Source organism: Siniperca chuatsi, linkage group LG19 (genome assembly GCF_020085105.1).
Source record: "Siniperca chuatsi isolate FFG_IHB_CAS linkage group LG19, ASM2008510v1, whole genome shotgun sequence".
NCBI classification, from domain to species: Eukaryota; Metazoa; Chordata; class Actinopteri; order Centrarchiformes; family Sinipercidae; genus Siniperca; species Siniperca chuatsi.
Genome location: NC_058060.1, coordinates 22,565,823 through 22,591,714, shown reverse-complemented (window position 1 = coordinate 22,591,714; position 25,892 = coordinate 22,565,823).

Here is a 25,892-nt window from a genome sequence, read left to right as displayed (position 1 = left end):
TGATATAAGAAATATAATATCTTGTTGGGGTGATAATATGCAGCTGTGCCAGTATCTTCCCTCCCAGCATCATACCTTCAGGACCACAGACAGAGAGATGATGGACACCGCAGAAGCGAGGACCATCCCTGCTTTAAATCCTCCCTACTGATATGACTATAGGTCTCTATCACTGTGTCAAAGCACATCCATATCACAGGGGACAATCTACCCTCTGGGATGGGCTGTTGTCTGAATGGTTTCTGCCAGCTTCCTCTTTCTTAGGACAAATAGGGTAATAATTCCATCAAGGGAAGACGATGAGGCAATAAAACATGCGAGAAAGGGAGGGGATTTTTAATGTGCTCCGTTGTCTCGGATGCAATTACAGTGCCCATCATGTGATGCTTTATCTTTCAGACTCCATGGATTCTGCCCTCACTTTCTCTTTCTCTCTCATATACACACACATGAAAAAAAACAGATGCATGTAGCGTGTGTGCCAAAAAAGGAAATAAAAACAAGCAGAGGCCAAAGTGTCATGTTCAATTTTAATTTGTTTGTTGTTATATTTACAAACCTGTTCAACAATGTTCTGTAAGTTGAAAAAAAAACACCTTGAGCCAAATAAATTACGATAGCACATTCCCAGATCACTTCCCCGAGAGTAATCTATGAGGATTTAAAATTAGGCTGGTCTCTATGCATACTAATTGCAGACAGCTTGGGATAAACATATGATTTCAGAATTTTTAATGTAGTTAGTCATTGCCATGACATTTTTTTCTGACTCTACTCCGACTTCAGGCAAGGTCTTTTCTGATCAAGTTAATTACTTTGAGGGGAGCAGACAGTGAGGCTAATTAAGAAATATGTCTAACTGAACTATGGTCAATGACAACCCTACTCCTACCACTGTGTTCTGACCTAGATCACTAATGCCTCCTATTTAGGAATTACCACATGACAAATATCCAATCATACCTCCAGAAATTGCCCTCCATCATAGCAGACTGAACTGTCATCGCAGGCAGGTTTCCTGGGTGGCTTATGAAGTCACCAGTAATCAGAGAAGTTCATGCCAAGTTGTTGATTACCTCAAATTAAGTGTCTAGAGGCCACTGAGACCCAACTGTGTCACCCATGGCTCAAAAAAGACGCACAATAAGACACAGTGAAAATTATAATCAGTGATATTGGTGGACAGCAAGACCTTGGCAAGCTACTAATCAGTCTCCTAGCTTCAAAGGTGTTAGACGTTTAAATTAAAAAAGTTGCTCATAATGACTTGAACTTCAATGCTAGAAAAATATTTTTCCATTTGACGAGCAAAAATCAATACAAAAGTTGTGTAACATCTCAGTTAGACTGTAGCAGAAAACACTGCAGTAGCATGCCTAAGACTTCCATTGACACGTAGAGTTCTAGACAGCACCAGCTTGACTTAAAAGGGTTCTGGGACCAATTGCTTCCATTTAAGGAATTTGGGCTCTGGAGCATATCAGTTCAATTTAACATATTCTGATTCTGGAACACACCCACTCCATTTATTACATTATGGTTCCAGAACACATTACTGTAGTCCCATTATAGGCTACAGATTCTAGTTTTGTAACACATATGCTCAATTTAATAGATTCTGCTTCCAGACTCTATTAATAGACTGGAAATAGGGCTGCCGTCAGCAGATAACAGGAAATTTAAACAAATTGTTTGACAGTTTAGGAAATGAGCTCATTGCGCCTCTTGCCGACAGTTAGATGAGAAAACTGATACCACTCTCATGTAAATATGAAGCTGCTGCCAGTTTAGCTTAGCTTAGCACAAAGACTGGAAACAGGGGGAAACAGCTAGCCTGGCTCTGTCCAAAGAAAACAAAACCTGCCTACCAGCACCTCTAATGCTCACTAATTAATTCTAGGTGGTATTTGCATTGTGCCCCCCCCTCTCAAAACCTAACACAGAAGCGGCGGATGGACACCCACCATTGAGTCTGGTTCTGCCCGAGGTTTCTCATTGTTAAAAGGAAGTTTTTCCTTGCCACCAAGTACTTGCTCATGGTGGGATTTGTTGGGTCTCTGTAAATAATATTCTAGAGTACAGTCTGGACCTGCTCTACAGGAAAAGAGATAACTTCTGTTATGAATTGGCGCTATATAAATAAAACTGAATTGAATTAACATGTTATATCCCATTTGTTTAATTAGTTTGTGGTTTTACCGGGGGTTATGTGCCGAACAATTTCTTTTGCTGGGTGCAGTGCCTTCCTAAAATTCTTGTGGCCACCATGAAGTTCCCAGGCAACCAGCGGAGACTCTGGGAAGTATTTAACACTCCGGGTTTTTGAAGGGATTAAATAAACGAGATATAATGTGTTACTTGTTGAGCTTTAGAGATGCTAGAAGGTTCATTTTGTTAGCTTTGGACAGAGTCAGCCCAGCTGTTTGCATAAAGGCTGCCGGCTGTAGCTTCATATTTAGTGTACAGACCAGAGAGGGTTACCAATCATCTCATGTAACTATCTGCAAGAAAGCAAATTAGTGTATTTCTCAAATTGTCGAACTATTCCTTTAATGGGTGATGAAGTGTGCTGTGGAATTTAATAGAGTCCGGTTCCAGGACACATAGGTTCTATTTAAAGATTCCAGTTCTGGAACAAGCCTGCCTTATTTCATGGGTGATGAAAAAAGTTCAGGAATTTAATAAATTCTGATTTCAGATTGCATCAGTTCTGTTTAACAAATTCTGTCTCTGGAACACATCAGTCCTGATTATGAGATTGTGGTTCCAGAACGCAACGGTTCCATTTAAAAGATTCTGGTTCTGGAACACATCAGCCTTGTTTAATGGGTGATAACAAAAGGTCAAACACCGAGTGATTCAAAAAGACCACACAAGAGCTAATCCAGCACGAAGTGAAAAAGAGACAGAAAGAGAGAAATTCAGTTGCAGTTGTATATATGGTTTTCACTTATTTGTGTTTGTATTTTTTAACTGGAAGTCTACATTTTTTTCTATTTTTTAAGTAATTTTTTACTTATCTGTGTATATATATTTCTAACAGTACAATTATTCTGTTTATGTACATTGTTTCCATTCCAATAAAGCCCCTTTGAATTGAATCAAGAAATTCATTTGGGAGGGGGGGGGGGGGGGTTCCAAGACAGATGTGGGGTGACTTCAGCAGCCATAAACAGTCTTTTTCATGAAAATATCCCATATAGTCTGAGGCGCCGGTGGCCATAAAGGCAACTGAATTATTTATGAGCAACATTTTGGAAACAGCGGTGAGAATTTGTGGATAGGGTGATGCATGTCCGGTGGCCTTATTCTGTGGCAGTCCTCTAATACTTTGATAAATGGCTGTTATCTACACCCTTTGGTGTATGACGGCCATCTGCTATGGATTCCTTAAGGGCCAATTGGAGACGTTCAGAAATCTGGGTCAACTCAGGTGGCTGCATTAGAGGAAAAGGTTGCTGACCGTGAGAAGTCTGGCAATCTTGGTCTGTGTCACACGGCCACGCTGACCTCCTTATCAGTGCGGACAGAACTCAGTTTTCAGTTTGTACTCGGAGGCTCGCCTCAGAGGGATTGGCTCTGAATCAGGATAGATTTACCCCCTGCACTGCCATTTCTGCACACTCATGTCTGCCCGAGCAAAGCACCACAACCTCTGAAAAAGTTTTGTGAGCATGCATTGAGAGTTATTGCTCACAGGGAAGAGACATAGACAGCTGCTTGTGCATGCATATGCAAACAGAGAGGCAGGTTGAACTTAATAAAGTTAACAATGAAAACCTAGCCTGTAAATTATTCCATTTTTAATTCTATCAGCTGGAGAGGATTGCAATTAGATGTTTTAACCTACCAAATGCAGGATAACCTTCATATATCTGCCCAAAGATGCAGAATGATTAAGAGTGCAGTGTTGTAAGATTCATGCTTCCCTTGTGTCCAAGGCTGTCAGAGTGTATCCAGGTGGGTGGATTGAGTAGTAACCGGAGGCAGAGAAACCTCTAAATGGTTAAGTAGGTTTGTTTGTTCCTTAGGGGTTCAGAGCCTTTTCTGGACTAAAAGTGATGTGACCACCCAAGCAATTAATCTTGCTGGTATTGGCGTGGTGGATACTGTATCTACTCAAGGACAGCTTTGAGATGCATTAGGCCGAGTGCTGCCAATCCCAGGGCATGGTCAGCCCAGGGGGATGCACACATCTCTTGCTAAAACATGCGTTTCCATGGCCTTACACTCACCTACTTCTATTTGGGTACACCGGCACTAGTGGGCCCTTCTAACGATTCGTTACTCTGTCTGAGCTGCTGGAGCTGTTTGGCTCTGTCAGCCTCTTCTGTCAGAGAACAGGAAGCTGATGTGTGTTCACAGCTTCACTCTTGCTCGTATCGACTATGCCGCCAGTGCTTTAATCATCCTTTACAATAAATCTCAATCAATTCAGCACTGAGGATGCGGGACACGTGCAGATGGCATGGGCTGATAGTCCTGACACATTGCAACTCAATCAAACAGTGGCACAATAAAGGCCCCCCCCCCCCAGGACAAGGATCTGTGAAGCGGCACTCTTGCTAATCTATGCCATCATTGTGCCGTGTAGTCAGAGCTAGTATTATCCTCCTCCATTTTCCAATGTCAAGCCTTGACAACGATATGAGGACTTATTAGTTTAACAGGCAACATAAACAAATCACAAACACTTAGCGTAGCGATCATTTCAGCAGCACTCAGTGGACATCTTCTGCAAGATTCCAAAATTGAGACTGTGGTCGAGGGGATTGGGTTATGGCGTGAAGGAGGTAAACAGGTGGCTCTATCGGCGGTTTGCCAATACACGCTGCACCAAATGGAATAAAATGGTGAAACAGATGTTCTGCTGTGCTGTGCCTTGATTTGAGTGGTGCTCACGCTTTTAAAGCCTACTGAAGTATACACTGTCCCTGGCATGGCTGACGAGCCTGCTTGAGGACTTGACAGCGGCTGTGAACCTAGTAAGTACTGACTCCTTGCTGAGTATGGTCTGACAAGGGTGTCAAGCAAATGAGAGGAGCCTGTGGAGGGGCGAAGGAGAGAAAAAGACAGAGGAAGCAGACATCCGGTTGTATAAGCAATGCAGTTGAATCGAGACATGCAGTGAAAGAGAGGGAAACGTGAACAGAATTCATTGGCCTGGGTGTTGCAGAACTGCTTATGTCAGTGACTCTGGCCTTGTTTGCATTACACTCAAATGTTTAGGTGCCTTTGCCAAAATCACTGACCTCTTCCCTCCGAGGCAATCAAGCAGTATTTAATGGCGGTTAGAGAAGTAGTAAATCTGCATTACAGTGAGTCAGTAATAACATTTACATCCAGAGATGAGTCACTCAGACTTGAAGGTTATCGCAACACTCCTCCTGCAACGGCAACAGTTGCAGGAAAAAGATTGGATGATCAACTAATAATTGCCATTTTGGTTTTGATATGCTTTTAAGAAAGGAGGAGGAGGAAGTTCACAATGAGGAAGAGGGTCTGAAAGCCTGTAATGACAGCGGCTGGTGCACAGAGAGATGGAGCGGGGGTGGATAGTATGGATAGCTGTGAAATTGATGCGACCTTGAAAAGATCTGGAGACAGGGAGAGTCTGCCTGGTAATTACGGTGAAAACGTGTGTAACTAACTACCATGTTCAGGCCACCAATGAGCACTGGCTCCCTGACCACGCACCATACTCAATTACAGGGGAAAGAGACGAGGAGAGGACCAGCAGGAGAGAGGCGAGGGAGGAACCAGGGTCACTTTCCCCTTCGATGACCTTCAGACTAATGCGGCCCAGGAGAGCCAGCTATTTTCTGAATCTCACTGGAAGATGTCCCCACGCTCTTAGCAATGTTTTTTTCCCAGCCCACATCTAAGATGCAGGTGGGGAAACTGGGAGAGTAAGCAAGACAAAGTAAACAGGTCTGCTTGTGTTAAACAAAGAAGAGTAACTTAATTGGAAGAAAATTTGCTCATTATTAAATCTGGAATTCCCTCTTCAAATTAGTTTCACTTATGTCCTTTTCTGATATACACAGATTGAGCAGTATTAGGTGTTGAACGTATGCTTGTACAGTTTCATATATAGTCCTCTGTCACTCTCAAGTTCGACATCTTACATTTCTGTGACATGTGCCAGGATGCACTGGTGTTTTCCTGATGGCTGCTAATGTGTCTTCACAGCAAGGCAAACTAATGCACATTTATTTTGTGCAGCAAGTAAAGTGATTCTGATGTGAATGCAATCTCCATGAAACAGTTATTTATTTAAAGTTGCCATGATTGGCACACCAAAAGGAACTTTGGAAATGTTTGAATATAATTAGAAGGATGATGAAATTATTTTCTAATCGCAGGCTCAAAGCTCATGGCGTGTTAATGAACTTTGCCTCCTAACTTTGAAGCCCCAAACAGATTGTCCATCTGTACGACGCCATATGTGACTAGAGGCTGCTGCTGCAGAATGAATAAGACCCTGTATGATCACACAGCCTGTTTGTAAGGAGACTGTGTTTGTATATGAACAGCTTTGTTCCAAAATTAGATATACAGCATCTGAAAAAAGGTGACACCAATTGGTATTAATTGATTTATTGCACAAGGTAAAGAATGTGAGGAATATCATTAGCCTGAAATATCATTTGACATTTTAACAGTCTGGATCCTTTAATTTGTCGAGCTCAGGGTAATGCTTTATTTACCAGATGAATATGTAGTGTTTAATGTTCCTTTGGTTGCAGAATCATAATCTATGTGTCAGTAATTAGTGTTTTGTTGTGGTTATAAAATCCTTGTCACTTCATACTCTCTAACATGTGTCATTTGGTGGATGTTTATATTCCAAACATGTGACTAAATATTATGTTTTGCTTGTCAAGTAGAGAGTATAATAACAATTCACTGCAGTTTGTTCAAATTTGTTTTATTTCAGACAGAAAGGTGAGAAAAAATTAGTCACCTTATATCCCCGTAGCCCTGCAATTTTTTGCACTTAAATTATTTGATTATATAATTTGAAAATAGTTTCACACCTGTCAGAGACTGAACAACTGAAGCAGCACCGGGGTTCCATATAAATATGTAATTACCTATTTCAAGAAATAATCATTCATTTGAGAAACTGCAATAACAAATGTGATAAACACTAAAGGAATAATTATCCATTTACCTTGTCTCACCAAATGACAGCTGTTCTCTTAACTCTATGTATTATATTAATTTTGTCGATTTAGAGTATTTTGTACAACGGCCTCAATTGATGCAATTAGCACTCATTGATTGGCTGTCACTGTGGGTAGTAATAGTGTCCATAAGGACAGCTATTTAAGAAACAAACAGGCCCAATGCAAAGATCCATTCACATATTCAATATTGCTTTTCTCCCAGTCACCTTTTTCACCAACCACCTAGCCATAGCTGCCGTGATTACACATATATTATAAATGTCCAATCCCAACTCCATTACAAAATTGAAAAGCAGAATATTTTTTAATAGCTTTGTTTACTTTGTGCCATAATTTCCATTTTGAAATGAAGGTGCAAACACACAATTTGCAAATTAACACATTTTGACATCATGAGATTTTCTGAATCACTGGAAGTGTATTATAACCATTTCGGCAGTGACCTTGATCAGATAGTCACACCAAAACCTGTGTACTTGTGCTAAAAAAAAATGTGTGAGGTTGTTACATGATAGTAGCCTGGTTCCAGATCAGAATTCTGCAGATATTTCAAACTAAGGAATGTTCAACTGCAACTAGCAGCATCAGTGTTGACTAAAACATTGGACATTGAGCATTACATCTCCGCCATAATTAATAAATTGTGCAATATTCTGTGTAATACCTCCGTGCAATATTAGTTTTCCCCTTGTTAGGTTTTTCTTATTTATTGCTACTGAAACTATATACCTCAATTACTCTTCGACAGTACATGCACCTCCGCTTATTAATATTATTTATTACATAAGGAGTTACATTGTATTTTAGACTGTACTTTCATCACCAACCAGTAAACCCACTTGGTACTTGACACTTAGTTTATCTTATACTTATACCGACAGGATACCTGACAGGATACCTGTTTTATAGTGTTTATTTTTTCTAGTACTTTCTCCTGTGTGCACTGACGTAAAGACGAGCTACTGTAACAAAGAGTTTCCCTACGGGGATCAATAAAGTATTTCTGATTCTGATTCTGATTCTAAAAGTGAAGTTGACAGAATCAATCACTACGTGATTTACTTCACGTGAATTATGTCGACGACTTTCAAACGCAGGACTTTCACCCAGGAGACCGGGGTTAGTGTCCTGTGTGAAACGTTGAGTTATTTCAAGTTACGCTTAATTATTGTAAATTAAGTTATATGCGTAAGTTACGTAACGTACGTAAGTTAAGTCACGTGATTTACTTCACGTGACTTACGTGTTTATGTCACGTGACTTACTGTGAGTTACTAACGTAACTTACTTATTTTAACTGTTACCGTGAGCTTTTCCTAAACCTAACCAAAGTAGTTTTGATGCCTAAACCTAACCACCAAACTACGACCGTTTCACGTTCCACGTGTTTATTGTTACCATGCCGACAAAGGTCCGGTACGTCTGTTGCTGGTTGCTGGCCATTCATAGAATTATGCACGAAAAATTATGCATTACTTTTCGTAAGATATCTACGAACCATTGTACGAGGATACGTTGCATAATTTGGCTTTTTCCCCTCCTCATTTACACTCTCACCACTGGTATACCACAACCATTCACACAGAGACACATACTCACACCTGCACAAACACAAAGTCACTGGATACTACTATTTTAAAGTCAGTTTGAGGAGAGGTTAGACAGACAACTTGATAACCAACAGATCCCTGACCCAGTTGACTTGTGTTACTTTTTCCAGCTGAGGATAGGCAGAAGGGGGAAAAAAACAAAATCAAGGCCCTTCTCGTGCTTTCAGGCACTTTGAAGGTGCTCTGATGCTACTGAAGTTTCTTTATATTATACTTTCTGTGGAGACATAAAACAAAGTTGTACAGCCACACTCTGTCTGAAGTTATCACTTCCTTACAGTGTTATACAGCCAGTGCACAAGACTGGGCTCGACTACAGAGACTGAACCAGATGTTGGACTTCCTACTGCGAATGAGTATAAAAGACACTTGCTATTTCTATTGTGGAAAAATGGAATGGATTTTATCAGTTAATATAAAGTACATAATCAATAGGAATTGTCAATAATTGCAATACCAGTTCTTTTATTAACAGTTGAGTTCTTTGTTCTATGTTAAGAAGTGTGCTTTAATGCGTTTTATGTTTTGGTTTTTTGTTTTTTCCTTCTGTGAGTGTTGGTTCTTTTGGTTCTTGTAACATAATTGAGAGATTTCAATCTCAAGAGACCACTGTGTTTAAATAATGGTCAAATAAACAGATAAAATAAACAATTTTTCTTTTTGTTACAGAACTACCTCATTGCCACATGTTCTGTTTTTTACATTGTGACTATAATTTGGGAATTAAAGGCTTTGTGTTTATAAAGGGGTTCATTTCAAAATGCTTAAAATTAGTGTTAGAATAATGCGTACATATAAATGTAGTTCTATAAGACCTTTCTTTGCTAAAGCACTGCTTTTGCAGAAAAACAATGCCTCCCCTTGGCCACAGTAAAAAATGTAATTGAAAGCTTATGTGCTTTTTACATCACCAGATACACACTAACCCACATGAAACAAATAAACAAAAAAGTGAGTCCATTTTCCATCCAGTAGCTGATGAAGACACTGAAAAAGAACAAAGACTCCAAGAAAATATAATTTAAAGCAGACAGCTTGACTATCTTCACAAACTACAGTCCCCTCTTAAGTTGGGAAATATTCATTTAGTCTCTGTCCCCATCTGTTTTCTATCTCATCTTGAAATTGTCAGTTTCACTTATTGTGCAGCTTCCTTGAAAAATAATATTCCAGTTGAAATTATGCTCATAATGATAGCATTCACAGGCTCCCCCTTGTAGATTCAGATCAAAAGCTTTTTTTTGAAATAGTAGATAAAAGAATGGGGAAAAAAATTACATTACTGTATGCCACTGAGATCGACCCATCCAAGAAATTCAGTGGAAGTGGAATTCAGGCTCTTTTGCAAGGCGCTTCCAGCTGACATCAGAGGAAACTGAAGTCTGGGACCATTAAAAACATATCCCAAGTTAAGTTCAAGGAATTTTTTCATAGTTGTCCAGAAGAGTATTTTCCTTAAATTCAATTAATATCTTCAAATCACACATGCATGATTAAAAGGGAAAAAAAAAACTGTATTTGTATTTTTGTTATACATATTTCAATTACCTAAAACATGTATCTGTCATAGTATGTAATGAGTTTATTTAAAGGATAATGCCAGATAATTTAAAAAACACCAATTTATTAATATTAATATTTTTGTTTGGCCATCATTTCTAATTGGTTGTGATATAACTGTACTCACCAAGGTAAATTCTGAGATCTAGGAATAAAGTGACATCACTAAAAAGAAACAAGGAGCACAAGCAGTCGATGATTAGACAGCTTTTAAGCAAATGTGAGTTAGCCAAAGGTCAGTAAAGTACTGCCCAGACTGCTCATTGCAAACATCCATCATAGTTTTCAGACTAACTTCCTTATTACCAACATTGCAGGTGCGCTCAGTTTTGGTTTTACCTCTTAATAAAGTGGTTTAGATAATCAAAACTGTTGGCTTGTTTACAACCTGTCTGATTGTCTGTTTCTTGCCCTGCTGGACTCTGTTGTTGCTCTTATGCCATGTTCCCAGATCTAAGCATACTTTGATGAGTACAATATTATCATAACTGATAGAAACAATGGCCAAAAATGTGAAGATAAGACCCAAGTTTTAATAAATTGGAATCATTCTTAAACACATTTTAGCCATTTATTAGCCAGGAATATTTCAGAGTGAAATCTAATATGTGGGTGGGGTATAACTATGATAATTTGATTGGATCACTCAGATATAGAGCTGTAGGGAAAAAGCTGTGGAGTACTGTTGGCCTCCACAACCTCCACTGTGGTTTTATATGTTGAATGGGGTTTGCTGGTCGACCCAAATCACATTTGATTAGACACATTCATGACAATTTAAAGAGTCATCTTGCAGTGCATCATTTGTAGCACTCAATTTAAAACTGAAAATCAGACAAGAAGAAATGCATCCAGACATCTTGATAGAGAACAGGTATACTGTGATGATATAGGGAGTGAACAACTGTGATTACCCCTCTCTAACCAAAGGACAGGGAACTTTCAATTGATAACCCATTCAACCTAACACACAATTTTGGCCTGAATAAAAGCAGAACAATGGAGTAATAATCCTCCTGAAAGCCTCAGAGACTCTTTTTTTTGTAATCGAGGATACAATCAAGCATACAAATCTCTGAAGCTTCTCTGGGACAAGGCTTATAATACTGGAAAAAATGAATAATGAACTCGGTACAGCCAACGGCCTTTTTAATGTAATCCAGCTACTGTCTCTCACAGCGCATTTCATCAAGCTTCAATAAAATGATACATGAAAAGTGACACATTATTACTGAAGGCAATCTGAGCTGCTCAGAGACAAAACAATCAAAGAAAGCAATCTGAAAAATCACAGACAACAATCTCGACAAGTGCTGGGTGAAATTACAAAAGATTTAATTTTGGCGGCACGGTAACAATCAAGGAGAGCTTCAGGCTTCGGTGACTTTAGAGGGCTAACTTCCCGTGATGCAGGCGGACACAGTTTGTTTGATTGCAAATGAAAAAAGTTATGTCAGAGGTCTACTTTTGTGTTCAAACAAAAAACACAATCCCATTAGAGGGCATGCGCCCATTGTTGCTCTCTGGGCTCACAATCAATAAAGACTCTCTCTAGTTCAAGTTTTTAAGATTAGATCCAATATTTCAGTGGGCTGAGTGCTTAAAGGCAGAATGAGTAGGATTCGTTGGCAGCGTTCATTTTGGCTATTTTAGATTTTGTCTTAGTGTTTAGAAATGCTTACTAGTTGTAGCCATATTTTAGTCATTTTTATCCTTCATAGTTTTAGTCTAGTTTTAGTCGACGACAACTCAAAACATTTTAGTTGATGAAAAGTCATTACATTTTAGTCAACTTTTAGTGTTTTCTCTCTTTAAACTAATTCAATTAGGCTAATGCATGTATCGGATATTGACAGTGTGTGTTTCTTTCTAAACATGCCAGACAGTTTGATCAGGCTGTTGTGTAGGTTGTACTTAAAAATATTACCATCTAAATCACACTAGTGCTGAAACAATTAGTCGATTAATATGCCTACCTGGCCTTAGAGCTAAGAAATCATACACAAATATCTTCCAAATAAATTGCTGTGTCTAGATAGTAATTGCAATGCATGTTCAAGGCTTGCCATTAAGCTTGTTCTGGTGAGGACAAGTAAGTGAAAATGGATCGAGCATAATTACAAGTCGCTTGTCCAAATATATAAATAAATAAATATGCAGGCTATAAACATTACAGCAGCAACACGTGATGTGCATTTAGATACATTGGGGAACAGGTCTGAAAAGCCAACATGGTTTTGCCATAGGACAATATATGATAGAGCATTTCATTTGTCCGACCAAAAGGTTTACTTGTCCCGAACAAGTTATAACCTTAATTTTCAAGCCCTGCTTGTTTCACTCACAAGCTTTGAAGTACGGTACTACAGTGCATTGTGTTTTTCTTTCTGCCAAATTATGAATAAAGTGTGTCCATAGATCTATTTTTTTTTTTCCGACAAACCCTTTTTGCATCAAAGCCATCATGTTGTTGTCATTAACTTGCTGTCGGTTTTGGACAGCATCTGCACACGTCACATCAATCTGCACACGTCAATCAATGACAGGGATGCATTGTTTATATTTTAACAGATGCACAATTTGGGGAAAATATCATGCATTTTTTGAATGTCCGATAGCCCACCACTAACTATTAACATTTTAGTCCCGTCTCATCTCGCCAACGAAAACAAAACATACATTTAGTCATAGTTTTTATGATCAAAGATCTATTTTTAGCTTGTCAACGTCTCATCTAAGTCAATGGAAAAAAGATCGACAAACGTTTTTCGTCATAGTTTTCATTAACAAAATTAACACTGTTTGTAGGTTGCTGTTTGTAAACACACCATCAAAAGTCGGCCCCTCCGGCTCAAGGAGCAAGAGAGAGAGAGAGCAGCGGTGGTCGAGCCAGCTAGAGAGTGAATGAAGAGAGGGAGTGGCGTTAGCGAGAACAAAGCGAGGAAAAAAGGTTGTTGACAACCATTTTTCATCATGGTTTTCGTTAACGAAATTAACACTGTTTGAGTGAATGAAGAGAGGGAGCGGCGTTAGCAGAGAAATAAAATGTTATTTTCTGATTGTTTCACGGTGGTTATGTTCTAAAGCACAAATAAACACACCCACACCTCCACCCACCCCTGGTGGAAGGTGCCGCAATGTAGCCGAGGCGCACGCTTCATCCTGTCCGCTGTGGCCTCTCTGCTCTGCGTGTGCGTGGCTCAGCCCCGCCATCTGTCAACCAGACACACAGAACTGCAGCTCTTTATACATCCATGACACAGACAGCGAGCAGAGGAGCAAGATGGAGAAAGCGATGTAACCTGGTCACTATAGAGTCCCAACCTCACACCCTGCGTGTTGTCATTGGCTGGGGGCTACACACCCACTGCCCAAAGGCTGATGCCCAGAAACGCCCCGAATACAGCAAAATAATAAGAAATTAGAAAATACAGGCAGCGGGCAGGGTCTTTGTAGATACATACACTGTCACACACTTCTAGTGGGTCATAATTGATGAATGAGAGCGATTATTTTTGTATGAGTACATTGTTTTTTAGGAAAATCGTACTCATTCTTCTTCAGTTAAATTAAGTGCATAGGTAGATAACAACACACGTCAGACAATGCCTTGTTTAAGATAATTGTGCCATGCAGGGTCTGTTTGCATTTGATATGAGTTATGCAATTATATGAAACCAAATCAAATGGATTTTCTACTAAATGTTGTATGGATTTTAAAGTGTTTTGTTCCCAGAGGACTGGTGATGGATTGGGTTTTTTTTTAAACTCAATCAATTAACAGGTTCAACTAAGAATGGCGGAGAAGCACTATTTGCTGTGAAAATACCACATCCAAGCTTTTAAAAGAACTTGTATGACCACTTAGTTTGGATCACTTGGTGTGCTAAGATTAGAGACGCAGGCTGAGTCATATTGACTTTAAAGCTTAGTGCTCAAATAAAAGTATCCACTCAGGTCCAAGTCTCAACAGCTGAACCTGAACTGTGATTTGTTCTTGCTGCTTGTTGATGTGACATTATATAAGCATTGATTTGGTGACTTGCAGATGAAAAGATGTCTAGACGTCAAGGTTAGAATTGGCCAAAATTTGGCTGAAAAGTGAAAATAAAAGAAATACAGCAAGGTTACCAATACCTATAACTGGTGTTTCAAAGCATTTACATGACTTTACTTCAGTTTGAAGCAGGTCCTAAATACAGGGTGAAATAATAGTTATTGAAATGTTGAAACAGCATTTTTATGTAACCTAGGTGTCTACTTTTTAGAGTGTTGACATAAATAAAATATAGATATGATTTCACTTAAAACAAGTTATTTCAACCAGTTCTGGTTGCCATGATTTGAAGCAAGTATAAAAATGAGGGTATCATAAAGAATAAATAAGACTAAGAGTCTACAGCCATGCTAGCAGTTCTACTGTAAAGCACAACAGTGCTTTGAGCTGAATGCTATCATCAGCATGCTAACATGCGCTCAATGACAATACTTTAATACGAATCTTTAGCAGATACAGATACCATCCTCCCCAAAAATACAGACTTATATTTCGTCTGTGCAAGCAGCTTATTACGACCCATATTTATGTTTATTGTTAGGCGGCGACCTCTAGTGGCCATAGTAATTATGACTGGAGCAAAGAAGGAAGTCAGGTGAGATAGTATAAAGAGCGATAAAGTCCATGTAGGGAGGAGGCAGGGATGGATGTATGGGTCAAACTCAAGACGTTCAACCAGGAGACTGCTGTTTGTGTCCTGTGTTAAACCAAACGTCAACATTGACTTCATTTAACTTATGTCATGTCATGTCATGTCATGTCACGTGACTTACATATGTAACTTAACTTAGATACTTATTTTAAGTCAAACCATGATCTTTTCCTACGTAAGTTAAGTTACGTCACGGCACTACGTCTCAAGCGGCTTTTACCATATAAAAAAGCCATTTCAGGGAAACTGACACTAAACCAGCTAGCTGTCTTATGATACTTTTAAAAAATGATCAAAATGCACTGGAAAACAAATGATTTCAGCCTTCACCACTCTCTGTTGCAACAATGCTGGTGCTTATCGTTCAAGTATTTCCCCCAGCCCCACCTCCAACCCAACATCCACCTGTACACTGTGATTCTGACGTGTTGTCTCCTCTGCACGTCTGTATGTTTGATTCTGTACAGAAATGCTTTCATTTTCCCCAATGCTGCATTCTGCACGGGTGACATCGCATGCTGGAATGGTTTCTTATGCCTCAAGGCTTTTATTTGTAAGTTTGTTCAGGGCGTAAACGTAAGGCTCTTGCCCGATCAAAGACATCAATTCACTGATATATCCACACTGAGAGCCCGCATCCTTCAGCACTCTAAAGTAAACATATTAAGCAAGATACAGTATATAAAGGGCAAAGTGAGAGAAACTGTGGGAGAAAGTGTGGGCCCTGACTCAACTTTTACCACAGTGCAATGCAAGATCATCCAGCAACACACAGCTTTGATCATAAGTATGTGGACACCTGAACATAACACATATGTGACTGCTGAACATCTCATTCCAAAACCATGGGAATCTGCTGCTATAACAGCCTCCACTCTTCTGGGAATACTGATGTTGAACCTGGCTGCAGGGATTTGCTCACATTCAACCACAAGAGCATCAGTGAAGTCCAACACTGACGCTGCGCTAAAAAGCCTTGCTCGCAGTTGGCATTCCAGTTCATCCCAGAAGTTTTGGATGGGGTTGAGGTCAGGGTTCTGCGCAGTTCTTCTACACCAAACTGGGAACACCATTTCTTTATCGACCTGCCTTTGTTCATGGGTAGTGCTAGGAAGTTTGAGTGTTGTGTTGCCTCGGTATACCTGGGTTGAGACCTCTAAATATGTCAAACGTTTTTCGGGTTTTCCAGTATTAAGGCTTTGCACCCCTTTCAGACCACTAATATGTGTTGGTACTGAGTGGAAGTAAAGCAATTTATGCTTCATTATCCTTCCAAAACATTAACTGGTAGGCTACATAAAGTGGTCTCTTCTGTATTCTTTGGCATATGGGCAGCAGTTCAATATGTACGGGAAGCGTCGGGGGGTGCCTGTGGGGTTTTCTTGTAAACAAATAAAAGTTATACTAGTTTACATTCAGTGTTACTCACCAAAACTTATTTTGTGTATCCTTGAGGTCTAACAAATATGTTGAATGCATTTCCCTCCTCATAAAACATTTGCAAGGATGATTATTTAAGTAAGTAGAAATAGACAACTTTTTGCTTTAACTAATCCTTATGAAGTAAATATGGATTGCACAGTGTAATTACTATAGAATAATGACACCATGTGTGTTTAGATTGGTTCCCTATAAGCCTCACTTTCAATATGCTATTCTGTCTGCCACCGAGCACGATTTTTCCTGGAAAAATGAAGGCTCGATTTACAGCACAAACCTCTTTCTATTGCTATATGATAAATGTGGAATATTGCACAGGCAAATCTGATGACACACTACTTACAGCATATCTGCGTATGTTATGTTTTAGTTGCACTGAGTATACCACTTGAATAAATTGGTCTTTTGATTTCTAAAGGGCTTTTCTTTCCGTTAGCTATGGTAGCTAACCCAGTTCGCATTTCTCAAAACATACTAAAGAATTTCTATCTGCTTTCATGTTTCCATTGTAGACTAAATGAATGAACAAACTCACGCTTTTTCTCCTAATGTTTTCTTCTAATGTTACTCCCCCCTACCCCAACCTCAACCCCTGCTACGGTTACTTGTTTGTGCAAGCCAATAATGTGACTCAAACTATGTTATTACTATGCAATGCACAACATTACAATAGCTTTTGCCTGTTCCCAAATTCAATATAAAATTGTGTCACTTCACTGAACATGCTTCTTTCTTATCTCTTATTTCCAAAGTGGTGTTGATCATTTCTTCACGGAGCTAGGCTCTGAGGTAACGGAAAGCGAGGGGGGAAAATTGAAAAGTTGTCTGTTTCCACTTTAAATTTAAAATCCTGCATTGTTTACATCCATGTTTACTATCTTGCAGTCTTCTTCTCTTCCTTTACTGGCACATTGCTATGGTTCTTGGCATATTACCGCCACCTGTAGTTCAGTGAAATAGTGTGACACCACTGGCAAGAATGAGTTTTGCATCAACTGCGCACATGTGTGCTTGCATAAGACAAACAAAACGGGGACCCACTTAAAGAAAAACAGCTAGGTAAAAAACCTCGAGATGGAAGTTTTGAGGTTTTTACTATTAAAATATGGTAAAATATGAAAGCAGAGTAGGCGGGAGAGAGCTTTTGTTAGTGTTGGACTCAGAGAGTGCGGCTGTGGTTATTTCCCAAAGCAGTATGTATCCTTGAAGACCTGATACATACTGAACTCGAAATAGAATCAGTAAAAAAGATTTGTTCGTTCAGTTATTGCCAGCACTATTCATGGGGGGACTGTCATGTTGAAACAGAAAAATGTCTTCCCCAAACTGCTGGCTAGTTGGAAACACGCTATTGTCTAACATGTAATTTTATGCTGTAGCATTATGGTTTCCCATCATTTGAACTAAGAGAAAAGCGTCAGATTAAATGTAAGTGGACAGGGTCATATAGTGTATCCTTATAGCATGTAGATTGTAGCATTGTGTTTAAGACAAAGGAGAAAAACATGTTGTACAATCCCTCAAAGCAGTAAGGTAACCTATTGCTGTCTGAAAACCCTTTAAACTGGATTTCCTGGTTTGTATTTTATCTTCTCATTGTTACTCTGTAGCAATACGGCAACATGGCCCCATCAATGCAACCCCTTGCTTTGTAGTGCTCTTTTATCACTTAAAAAAACTACCTGTAGAAGTTTAGACTCAATGACTCTGGTAACCTCTTGAGTCCCTTTGGGGTAGGGTTTTACATCTGCAATGAAGATAACAAGTAGTAAGGTGAAAACAGACATTCATACTTCAAAATGCACAACGGAAAGGGGATAAACTTCCCAGGCTGAGTAAAAGGCACAGTATGTGTTTGCCAAGATCCAAATTCAGGACCGTCATACAGTGTTAGTTTATTTAAATTTTCATGCCGTGCCAAACATTTGGCCAATTCCACATGGGATTACAAAACAACGCTGTATATTAGGGCTGCATGAAACACTGAAAAAACTATTAAATCATGATGATGTGACATTTGTTGGGGTCTGCATCAAACAAACATGTTTTCTTACATCTAGAGAAGATTTGTAGGCCAGGGCATCCTTTCATTATTACAGTACTTCATTATAATTCTGTTTTGTCAAAAACTTTACCTTCATCAAAAAATTGCAGCTTCTGCGATTTGGATATTGCACTTGGCTATATTGCAATTTCGATTATACTGCGATCAATTGTGCAGCCCTACTGTATATAAAAGAACAAAAATACAAAGACATTTTTTAGTTACACACATTCAAAACCAAAAGAAAATCTCCATCGTGACATCTACAAAATTGCAGATAATATGTCCAAATATATGATTCAAATACATATAAACCTAATTGGTTTATGAACCTAAGTGGTTTATATGTAGGGATTAATTGGCTTTGCAATTGCATTGACTATGTTTGAATGTTTACTAAAATAATTTGTCACTGTGTGAAATATTTTGGTACTCTTTCCCCTCCATGCTAAACCTTCAGAAGCTAGCATGTTGAAAGCCTGTGGGACAGCAATACCCCCATTCTGCATGGGGAGATGGAGCAGACACAGCCAGGTATGATGCAGAGTTGGTTTTTCAGAGAAGACGGGAAATGTGCCAGGTGGTAACAAATCGCTAGAATGCCAGGCCAGCAGGCAGACATCCCCGAGACGAGACAAGGTGGGTGTAAATACATCCACTCAATGGGAGGCTGGATAAGATCTGCAATGCAGGGTGGCTCTAGAAATTAGTTTTGCAAATGTGTGTTATATGTGTGCATGGGGATGTGTGCAAGATATCTTTAAAATGCCCATATTCAAAGTCTATGAAGATTTGCCTGTACAAACAGATTTATACTGACTGACAATGGCAGGAAGTGTAAAACTGACAACTGACAGTCCTCAAGCAGTAATAGAGAAAAACACCTCTCAATACTAGTGCACTGAGAATGATCATCATTCTCATGAGTATCTTATCCTTCAAACATATGCAGCACATATTTTCATCACAGGCAATCAAGGAAAAAGCAAAGATCCAAGGACAGCTGCTGCAGTTTAATGACTTTATCTTCATTTGAATGGGTACCTTTCTCAAAGGAATCGTTCCACATCACTGCTTGAAATCCATTCAGGCAATATGATGGCCACCTGAGAAGCGCATCAACCAGGATTCTATGGCTGTGAGTTGGTTTTGAGAAACATAATACCTTCCTCTCGGCAGAATTATCTGCTCGAAGATAAGTTTGGCTATGGTGAATCGGTGCACCTCAGTCTCCTTTCTGGCTGATGTGTGACAGGAACCTGAGGCGGGGATGAAAGATGGAGTGCCTGGCAGTGTGTACATCAACACCAGAAAACTTAATCAAACTGTTTACCATGGAAAACTGCCGGAACTAATTGTGCAGTTTCTCAAAGCACTGGACCTTAGTCATCTGCAAGCATCTTTAAAGAGTGGGTGTTAATATTCTGTATATGCTTACTGCATATTTGCAAAACAGAAGACAATAATTACAGCTGGTGACTGAACACAGCAACAGTACATTCCCCCAGTCATTGCTTAAGGGAGTTTCATTGAACTCAACTGTGCCACTATGTTTATTTCCCATTTACAGAGCCAGGGCTGTGTACAAACACCGGATGGCAGACAGACAAAGTTAGCAACTAGCTTGTGAGAAAAGTCAAACATATAGCAGCTAAAGAGCCATCTATTTTTGTCTGGAGTTGGTGGAGACCAAACCAGAGCTAAAAAGAGGGTCAGTATTCATCAAGTGGACATGCTAATGTTCTTGTGTCTGCTGGATACTAAAAGACAATTGTTTGCTAACATCTTATTTTCGCTTCAAAATAAGAAGACAAAAAATCAGTTAATGCAGCTTTAAGCTTAGCATAGTGTAAACTCTCAGAAAATGGTTGAATCTCAAAAAATATATGTGAAACAGGATGTGCTAAGTAGGATCGAACGTATAGTAGCCTTACAGTTTTCAAAAAAGATTAGACTAGTTTGGACTATATAGCTTACATAATTTGTTCAAATGCAATAAATTGTTTTATGGACTCTAACTTATATTAAAGTGCATAACATGATAGTGCCTAACTCCCCCTACCAGTGCCCTTGTATGTCATTTTTGAGGGAGGGAAATTTCTTGTGTGCACAACAATTAGAAGTGGATAATGTCAATCCAAATGCTCAAAACGATCGCCAACTGAGCTTCTAAAATCAGATCAGGGCCCACCTGAGTTTCTGTGCAATAAACCGTGGCCCTCATGGGTGGGAGCTGGAGCTGTGCTCTCCCTCCATGTGCTGTAATGACTTCAACTAAGCAGGTCCTCAACAGATGGTGACATTCAACACCCCAAAGGTTGTCCCACAGCTTAGGCCAGGAGTTTGAGATATTGTTTTTCATACGTAGGGCCAACACCTGTCAGAAATGGCAAATGGGACTGAAGAAGTTTAGCAATGTGAATCAGAACCAGTTCCAGTTCTCCATCACGCAGACAAATGCTGCCAGTTGGGTGAAATACATGTATACTGCCAGATGGGTGAGACAATTCAACTTGTTTGCAGTGATTCTTCAAGTTTTATTTTATGTTTTCATTACATTTTATTGTTTTTTACTAGTGCAGTAACTTGAAAAATACTGAAAAAATGTGAGACAAAAAAATCTCTTCTGTGGCAGTGCTACCATACCAGGGCTAGCAAGTGAAATGCATATAGAAAGTGTGCGAAAGAAACCAATCTGACATGTTGTTCAGGCAAATTCTGTAATTTTTAATATTTCAGCCAAAGAGAAAACAACATGGTTTGAGAGAGAGAGATGTATAGACGATTTTTATTTAAGCCACTGTTCACACTTCATCATGGAAGACCCTTGGCTGTCTTGTCAGTCTGTGTTCACCTCCCAGGCATGTAGACTCCACCATCTGGCCTCTATCACTTTAGCCACTTGTGGGCCTTAAGGAATAAAACCGACCCTTACAGCTTCGTTACCTGCCACACAGGCTGTGCCTCTGCCGTTTAAAAGTCAAGTTTTTGCTGCATGTCATGTAAAACCGCTATTGTAGTTTTGCAGAGCACTTTTTCACAAAGGGGGATTTTATTTGCACTAATTGAAGGTGTTGGTGGAGAAAGATAGAAGACAATTAGGGTGTTGAAATTTTTTATTTTTTTTTAAGTACTACATCCACAAGATAATGATTTCTCCAGCAGAGCCTTTACATTTGTGTCTAGCAACATCTTTTGTGCATTTAAGTAGGTGAAAATAATGTGGACTGACATTGAGCTTAGGTAAACAATGTGGACTCTACCATGAGCCAAGCAAGTCACAATGCAAAAACTCTAGACTTTCAAGCGTGATGAAATCTTTGCAACATCGATGCCCCCAGAGTTCTCGCAGAGTCAAACTGGACATGTGACACTTCTGAGCGCATTAGGAGCAGTAGTCTTTGTGTTGGATTCATATTTCATGACAGCGTAACCAAGAGGAGCCATATGGTAATCCAGACTGAACCTGCCTTAAAATTCCCCCCTAGCTAGAGGTGGTGGAGTGACCTAATGAAGCAGCAGACTGTGTGTTGCCTGGGGTCAGAATGGGAAAGGAGTTCAGATGGCTGTGGTCAGTGGCAGCAGCAGCTAAGCCCTGTGACTTGAGGTCCCCAGGACAAACAGTACACTGGCCAGCCAACCACACAGGACACGGCCCGATGTTCCCAATAGCAGCGCGGTGCCAACAAGGATGGGGTAATCTAGCAGGCTTAGTCACAGCTCTCTTGGGTAGGTATGCATGTGTATGTCCACATGTGAGTGGGTTTGCATTCGTGTGTTCCTTTTTCCTTTGTGGGTGAAACACATTTCTAATTCTAACCTTAAACCTAAACTCAAATCCTAACCAACATTGTTCTTGAAGGAGTACACCAGCAATTTAGTATTGCTATTATAAGAGACATATTAAAAAAAAAGAAAAGAATGGTCAAAATCGAAGTAGCAGAGGCAGAGATATCCTGACAAACTAAAAAATTTTAATGCTGGCTCCTACATGTCCCATAATGCAACCAATGGCATCTTTTTGTTGCTCTGCCTGGTAAATACCCACGTCTGTCAGTTTGGAAAGCAGGCTTTCAAGAAAATAACCCGTGATGATGGGGTGATTTCCTTGACTGCTTATATTCTTCAGAGTTGAGTTGAGTAGTACTTCCCATGACCAGCAAACTGAACGTTTATGTGTAAAAATGGTTTTCCTTTAAGGATGACCATAAGCCTAACCTCTGTTTTGTTCTATGCTAAATTCCTACCGTAACCCTGAAAAACTCAGGATAGAATGTATCATACTGTACATTTGTGACATGAAATTACATGGTTCTGCAAAATACTGGGTTACATTCAGTAACATTTTGAATGACAAATGACCATGTTTTTTGTTTTTCTCTCATGTTAATTATTTGTACAGTATCTATGCATGGCAATTACAGTTTAAGGTTAGGCAATTACTGTTAAAGTACTTGGTTAAAGATAGGGACAGGTCAAAGCAAATAAACGGAAGCAATTTCAATGTACGTGATGGGGGACAAATTCCACAGTCCTTGTTCTTTAGGTATTCTTAAGTATAGCTCAAGCTTGTCCCTCTGCTGTCTGTGAAAGCACAAACATGGAATGTCGCACTAAAAAGACTGGAAGTTTGGAAAATACCCACTTGATGCGACTATAACTAATTTTTGAACAGAATGAAGACTGTGGATCTCCCCCATCACTTACGTTGGAATTGCGTCAGGAAGAGATCTCTCGATGGCCAGTATGGACAGGAGGAACAATAACCACAACCAAAAACTTTTTCAATCTACATATGAGCATGTGCGTGTTGTATTAAGACACACCTGAAAAAATGTGGAGGAAAGATCGTGGTCATGATCTGAAAAAGCCAACCCTAATTGCTGGTTTGAGACATCATGCGCACTGCTGTCTTCAGCACATATTTTGGACATGCCACACACAGATGGATGGGATGGGCACCCATCCTCATGAAGTGCAGAATCTTCTAATCATGTGCTGCAAAATCCTTCAATATAAACAAAATTCCTAGGGAACCAGATCTGGAAATTGTGTGCTAAAAACAATTAGCAGTATGCATTGCATACAAAAGTTTTTTTGTGATTTCAGCTGCTCTCAAAGAAATGAGAATGCTTTTTTGTTTTGCATCCTTTGAACTGTAGAGAGGAATCACACCTTCACTGAGTCCAACTGAACTCAGCACTTTGTAGATGTAGTTAGTGACAAGATGGACTCAGGCAAAACTGATAATGCGGACACACTGTCAAGTTTTCAGTCTGCTGTGTGGCAGAAATTCCAATTAAGGAAGTGAACAGCAAGAAATCAAGTGACACAAGGACTGCAAGGAAAATAAGAGAGCCTTGCCTTTTAGGTAACAAAGGCAACACTGTGTACAACCACATCATAATGACAAACTCCAGCCAGTAATATATTAAATGTAGTGTTTGAGTCTTAAAAATGTGTGTGACAAGATTTAAAAATGTGGCTGTTTGTACATGTCTTTTGTACTTTTGTTTTTGTTTGTGAGTCATATTAAATTCAGATTTAAATTAGATTTATCAAAATTTGGCAGAAAATATAGTGTCATTAAGAAGCACTATAGGGTGTCACACTAAACTGCAAGCTGAATGTTCGGTTACATTCTTAATTCCTACCTTCACCCCATATTCAGGGACTGAACCAAAACCTCTTATAGAAATGCACAAAGGCAAAACATCCTCGCTGTGAAGGATTTTTCTCATTTTTCTATCCTTGAGGGAGCATTTGTCCATGAAATAAATGAACACAAAGGAACAAACACACAGAATAATCATAATACATTTTTTTACACTTACAGTAAATGAAAAAGATGTTTTAAGGCCATACTAGAGTCATCAATTTGTTTGGGCAGACGTCCAGTGACTGTAGGCCCCTTTTTGATTTTATTGTCCTCTGGCTCAACTTGGCAAAAGTCATGAACTCTGTACCCACCTCCTACCCCGTCCCCTGTCATTCTCCTTATCCACATCCTATTGGTAGGTGCCAGAGAAGGAGGGCCATGAGGAGGGGTTGATGAAATGGCGGAGTAGCCTTGGGCAATGTGGAGGCTCAAGTTGGCATCCAAAAGTAACCTTTTAAAATGCAAGCATGGTACTGAGAAGCCAGACCTCACAGGGACAGGTTTCACGATGAGTGCTTATCTATTCAGCAACAACACCTAAGTCTGCCAAAATACTGCACTAAGCAAAGCAGCGAACCAGGGAAAGGTCATACACAGCCATATGCAAAACCCAGCTGTCTTTCTCCCTACACACATAGCTGCACCCTTGTGAAATGCATGCAATATTAAACAACTCGGGAGTGAGAGAAATGCAATTTCAAGAGACACATCTGATCGATTTTTCAGTGAAATAACCCAGATCTTGTGAAGTGTTATTGCTTTCATCTCATTTTGTGGATATATTCATAAACATCCCACCAGCAGATAGTGGTATGCTCAGCAGAAATATGTGACCGATAAATGAATCATATAGCGGGCCAGCAAGGACACTGTCGCTGAGTTTACCCTCAAGATGGCTACCTCCACAGGGCGCTGAGTAAGGATTCCCCCATACAAGCCTTAACATTCTTGATCATTTATCTGGTCAATATACAAACACCAGAAAATAACAAAATGTTTTATGCATTCAGTTGCCGTGGGCAACATTCTTTTTGCTGTACTCTTTACTGATAAATATTCCATTACAGAGATAAGGCTGCGGTATTGAGAGCTACAGCATACAAAGAAATCTATATGCAATTTATTTTGTTTTCCTTACGTTTTTAGACCTCTGAGCTACTGCATACTACACTTAGACTCAGTTTTACCATAAAACACAGCGCCCACTGCACTGAAATAACTGTGTGTATTATCATCAGTGCTTGTAAAAAGCAGCACAACAGGGAGTTGAAAACAGGTTGAATCACTTCACTTTGCAGAGTTGTTTTCAGATTTCATGAAACATGCATTTTGATCTTGATGGGAGAAAAGTGATCTTGAAAGGGAATGACAAGAGTGATAACGCTTATCTGAGAAAGCAGGGCAATACCCAATACTCAAACGGATGTTCTACTATCTGTACCAAGTATTATTCTTAGAAAAGGGTGGTCTCTGATGTTCAGGCTCCAGGCTTTGCACCTTGCAGTGTAATAGAATAAATGCCCATATCTTTGGACTGTAAAAAATGAGATTGGAACTGCGCAACTGTAATCCAAAGCGGAGGGAGGCTTTCAGTGTAATCAATCTCCAAAAAGGCTTTTAATGGAATCAATGGAGAGAAAGGGGATTGATTTCTGTACAGTATACTGCCATTTTTAG